Source organism: Capricornis sumatraensis, chromosome 8 (genome assembly GCF_032405125.1).
Source record: "Capricornis sumatraensis isolate serow.1 chromosome 8, serow.2, whole genome shotgun sequence".
NCBI classification, from domain to species: domain Eukaryota; kingdom Metazoa; phylum Chordata; class Mammalia; order Artiodactyla; family Bovidae; genus Capricornis; species Capricornis sumatraensis.
Genome location: NC_091076.1, coordinates 88,811,573 through 88,817,572, shown reverse-complemented (window position 1 = coordinate 88,817,572; position 6,000 = coordinate 88,811,573).

Genomic DNA, 6,000 nt, shown 5'->3' with positions numbered 1-6,000 from the left:
TTCTGATGACCTGGCTTGGAGGAGAGAGGCTGCCCTGGGCCTCTCTTGCTAGTATTGCTGGTGGAGGTGGGGAGGCCTCCCCGTCTCCCACTTCTCTAGCTCCCTCCAGGGTCCTAGCCAGAGAACTTCCCACAGCAGCCAAGACTTCTCTGCTAGACGGGCACTGGCCTAGCTTCCTTCTCATCCCCAATCTCATCCTTCCCAGGAGGTACAATGACACCCCTTGACACCCCCCCCCAACACACACACACCGTGCATTCACCTTTGAGAAACACAGCACAGAGAGTCTTCCCAGGCCCAGGACAGGAGTACAAATGCAGACCCTTATATGTGTGCACTAAGTCACTTCAGTCGTGTCTGATTCTTTGTGACCCTATGGGCTGTAGCCCACCAGGGATCCTCTGTCCATGGGATTCTCCAGGCAAGAATACTGAAGTGTGTTGCCATGCCCTGCTCCAGGGGATCTTCCCGGCCCAGGGATCGAACCCTCATCTCCTGCATTGGCCGGTGCATTCTTTACCACTAGCACCACGTGGGAAGCCCCTCGTGTATTAAATACTATAAACCAAGCTAACAAATAAAATATGTTCTGTTGTCCAAACTTGACAAAAGGTAACTTCATTATGACCTGAAAGGTCAGGTTCCAATTTAGAATTTCCAGACTCCTCCAAGTTCCTCTAGACCAGTGGCAGACCCCCATTTCTGTCATGGGTTGGAACTGCTCATGCTGGCAGGCAGTTGACCCTGGACACAGTGCGCCTGGGAAAGATCCCTGCACTGTGGTCTAGAAGCCAGCTGGTCAGGAATTCCGGCCACCGTACAGATCCCTTTCCCCGTGGGAGGGGCGCTGTCAGAGGAAAGCCAGGACCAGACCCTTGAAAGCTGAGGACGCTGGCAGGGGCACCTCCTGTCTGGACTGAAGGGTGGCCCTCTTCCTACTCTGCCTTCTACCTGCCTTTCTCTTTGGAAGTTCAAAGTTAGGGGACAAGACTAATTCAGAGTTTCCTGTCCCAGTGTGTGGTGGATCTAAGGGCTACAGAAGCAGGAAAGGAGTTAATAGAAACTTAGTGGAAACTTAGGGGCAAAGTCTCTTATGAGGGCTCTGTGGGGGGGTTGTCTTAAAACAGCCCCTGGGGCAGTTGTCTGACAGTGAGGAGGCACGAGCAGGCAAGGTTTGGTCACGCCCCCAGACCTGCAGGGCAGTTTCTGGGTGTGGTTGGGGACACTTGGATTTCCCAGGAAAGGGGGTTTCCTGGCCCAGTGAGTGTTTTCTGAAGAATAAAGGTGGGGACTTCCCTGGTGGTCCAGCGGCTAAGACTGTGCTCCTAATGCAGGGGGCTCGGGTTTGACCCCTGGTCAGGGAACTAGATCCCATATGCCACAACTAAGAGTTGGCATGCAATAACTAAGACCTGGCGCAGCCAAATAAATAAATATTAAAAAAGAAAAAACAGTGAAGGTGGACAGGTATTGAGGGTACTGCTGATAAATGGTGTCTGTGTTGTGAGCTGGGCACCAGCCACCGAAAATTGTAGGGGTCTGATACTCTGAGCCAACAGTGAGTGCAGCCAGCTACTCAGGATGTGCCTGCTACTGCTGCTAAGTCGCTTCAGTCGTGTCCGACTCTGTGCGACCCCACAGATGGCAGCCCACCAGGCTCCACCATCCCTGGGATTCTCCAGGCAAGAACACTGGAGTGGGTTGCCATTTCCTTCTCCAATGCATGAAAGTGAAAAGTGAAAGTGAAGTCACTCAGTAAGTGTCCGACTCTTCGTGACCCCATGGACTACAGCCCACCAGGCTCCTCCGTCCATGGGATTTTCCAGGCAAAGGTACTAGAGTGGGTTGCCATTGCCTTCTCCGCGGGATGTGACTGAATTGGTCCTTTCAAGACACCCAGACGCCCTCTAGAGGATGCTTGAAGAATCTCACTGCCTCCATCCTGGATATAGGGCCAGCTGCATCTGAGGCCAGCTCTTTGCATTCTCTCTCCTTCTAGCTCCTGTCCAGACCCTTCCAATTTCTTCTTCCACCTACGGCCTCTGCCATAGTCCAAACCCACCCATCATTCTGAGAGGCCTCTCCTATTAGGAACCAGCAAGGCCCAGCATCCCCAGCATCCTGGCATCATGGGGCATAGTGCCAACAGTCTAGATTTATCCATAGGAAAGCACCCCTCCAAATACATTAGGTCCCAAAAGCATCTTCCAGCAACCTGAAGATTTTGTACTACATGATGACATATGTTCATGAGACATGGATATTCTCATTAACTCCAATTTTCACTGCCAAGATTCTCTCAGCCCCCAGGGGCACCGTGCCCAGAGCCCCATGCCCAGCTGACCCTGTTGTAGTGGGGATCTTGAGAGCTCTCAATAATCACTCTTTACATAGGCTCTTAGTGAGCAGGTGAGGGGAGGATGGCAAGAAGCAGGGTGGATCAGTCCCTGAACTTTTAGGTCAGTTGGCCAGGTGAAGAGTCTGAACAAGGAAGAGATAAGCAAGAGTCAGCTCAGGCCAGCCTGTGAGGGTCGCTGTAGAGTCGTCCTGCCCTCCCTGATCTCCTAAGGGGCACAGAGTCAGCCCCAGGGGGGGAGAGCACTAAGCCCCATCTCCTCCTCTGCCCATGCTGGAACCAGAGGGCCTCTGAAGAGGAAAGTCAGTTGATCAGCGAGTCCTTTCCAGGAAACGGGTATCATTAAACTAATGACCAGCCACATGGGGCCCCGTGAACTTTCCCTAAAAAGGATCCCAGGAAATGTGACCCAGGATCTCTAAGATGCTCGTGGAGAACGGGACTAGAATGAGAGCACCGAGGACAGGAGAGCTGTGTATCCTTTTGGGAACAGACTGAAACCTGCGGATGTGGAGTCAGGCACCAGGACCTCTGCATCCTGAGTGGGCGTCGGTCCGACCCTGAGGGCATCCCCACCGCCGCCCGATGTGGTGCTCCTTCTCCCAGCCGTGGGGCGGGTGGGAAAGCCCCTCTCATGGCCACGTGGGCTGCATGATGTCGGGGAGCAAGGAGGGGCTGCCTCCAGCTTGAGGGGATCAGATCCGCACTCTGTTCTCCAGACGGGAATGTGAAGTGCCCCCTGAGAGCTACAGATCAGCACACAATGACTCCACCCAAACACCTGCACCAGGAGATGCTCAAACCCAGGCCCTGCGTCCCTAGGCTGACCCCAGTCGCCCTCAGGATGCCTGTCTGGGAGAGCTCAGTGCTGCCAGCAGAACTCACTGCTTGTTCTAGCCAACACCTGACCCAGGCCCCTGACCTCCCTTTCCTAGAGCATTTGCTAAACAGGGCTTGTCATCGTGATTCCTTCCTCTGTCCCTCCTCCTCCAACAAGAGTGTTTTTCACAAGAACCTGAAGGCCACTTCTTGAAGTCACTCATCAGGAAGGATAGAGGCCATGTCTCCTGGTCTCTCTCAGAGGACAGAATCCTGAGATAACTGCCGCTCGTGGGCACCCTGGCCTCATCACACTGACACTCCTAACGCTGTAGTTTTCTCTTCTCCGAAGCTGCTTGAGACCCCGCTGCCCTTCCCCACTCCTTCACGCTCCCCTTAACCGCCCAGGGTCCTCTGCACAGATCAGAACGGAGCTCAGCTCTTTCCCCTCCTGTCGGTAGTCAGTGAGGAAAATCTGTTTTCACCACTTTATATATTTTAAAATATAAATTTATTTAATTTAATTGGAGGTTAATTACTTTACAATATTGTTGGTTTTGCCATACATCTACATGAATCTGCCACGGGTATACACGTGTTCCCCATCCTGAACCCCTCTCCCTCCTCATACCATCCCTCTGGGTCATCCCAGTGCACCAGCCCCAAGCATCCAGTATCATGCTTCGAACCTGGACTGGCAATTCGTTTCATATATGATATTATACATGTTTCCACTTTAAAGTTCGACTATGTTTACTTTTGACACAGGCCCCTGGCCTAACCCTGGTTCAGCACTCCCTCCCCTCTGCGGTTCACTACAAACACACACACTCACACACACACCAAACCACCCTTTATTCAGAAGATATAGGGAATGGGGCGTGGGGGCAAGTTTTAAGTGTTTCTGGCCTTTTTTTGCCCCTTGCTACCTGGGTATCCCCAACAGCAACTCAGTCATTACTGTTTTTTGTGTTTTTTTTTTAAAGATTAAACCACTGGTTTGCAACTTTGATTAACAAATTTCATCTATATCTATAAAAACCAAGATAATTGATAACTTGATTTCAACTCAAGTTTTGACAGCCGTTGAAGTTTTGCATTTAAAAAAACTGCAAAATGTCAACTAAAGAAACAGACAAAATGCTGGGACATGAGTTTGTACTTAAATGCTACCAACTTCAACAAATAGAGAGCGGCGCATATCAATTCACATCAGTCCTCTGGTTCGAAACACACTTTCCACTGGACACGTCTTATTCACTCTTCTGGGCGGGCACGCGGGTGGCTTCTTCAGTCAAAAGACAACTTTAATCTCTCTAGGTGGAGCAATTTGGGGTTGGAGGGTCTAGGCAGGTGAGCTGAAGACTGACAGCTCTTGCCTGCCTCCCTCACCCTCTGCCACCATCCTTGGGCCGTGGTTTTCCTCTGCTGTTCAAGCTCTGATCTTTGCTCATCCGGGGAAACAGGCCCCTGGCTTTACAAACTGGTGTGTCCCATCTTGCCTCTTTCCCAAGCTGAGTCAAAATATGGGCCGTTGAGCCCACATCCTCCCCTCTGCCTGGGACTGCCGCATCCTCTGAACAAGGCCCAGGGTCTGGGCTGGGCTGCCCTGAGGCCCACAAGGAGCAGACTTCCTGTGCCTCCATCCTCAGACTGGATGGAGAGGGCTTAAGAAGGGGGCCTGGCCTGCCTTCCTCCGAGCAGACTAGAGCACCATCCAGGCCTGTCTGCCTGGTGCCCAGGAGGTGGCCACTGCTGTCTGTACCCACAGTTGCTTCCTCCCCTTCTGCAGCCTGCAGTCAGAAACCCAGGCACCCCTCTGCCCGGCCTGAGAGCCCCCATCAGCAGCCGCGCACCAGACCCTGACTGGGTGGGGAGGGCTTCTGAGAGACAAGGGTCCTCCAGTAGGAATGCCACAGCAGGCGCAAAACCAACTTGAGCTCCTTCCCTCCCTCCGTTGAGCTGGCACCGGGGAGGAGAGAGGATACTGGTCTCCATGGCAAAAGCCACAGATGACCTGGTTCCTGTGGGCAGAGGAGTTGCGCCTAGTCTCCTGTCTCCATTAGAAAAATATCTTTGGAATTCGGTCTATTTGAAACTCTAGTTCTTAAAACACGTGGGAGCTGAACACAGGCTGGTCGGTCAGGCTGTGTGTGATTCTGGGTAGAAAGGTCGGGGAGGAAGAGAGCACACCTTGTTTTAAAAAGATCCTGAATGTGTGCAGGCTTCAGCTTTTTCTGGAATGGGTTGAGGTTATTTCTGGTGCATGGTGTCAGGACAAATTTCTTCCTTTTAGCACCTTCTGTAAATAAACTGTGGAAATGTGGACCACACTCCAGGGGTGGCGGTGGGCGGGGTGGGGAGGGGCTGGGGGCGAGGGGAGAAGAAAGGGATAGCACTGGAAGGGCTGTTTTAGCTCAGGGGACTCCCTCTGTTCCTGCTGTTCCCCTGAAAAAGCATGACCTCCTCTTGGGACACCGCTTACACCAGAGCAGAGCCTGTGGTGGCAGTGGGGTGGGCTGAGGGGCTAGGAGACCACTAATGAAGTCAGAAGGCTGCACATATGTTCTCCTCTTAACACACAAAGGAAGCCAAATGAGGGAACGGAGTCTCTGAACAGAAAGGTGAAGCACTTGTTCAAGATCAGAACAACTTGTTCAAGATCAGTAACAGCGCTGGGGTTTGAACTTGGGAGGTGGTTGGGGGTGGGGTGGAGAAATGCAGCTTGCCCTGTCCTCCCAACCCTTCCAGTACCTCCCCTCGCTGCATCCTTTCCTTGAAAAGTCACCGAGGGAGTGAGAGGGTGAGCACAGACCTGACTAAGG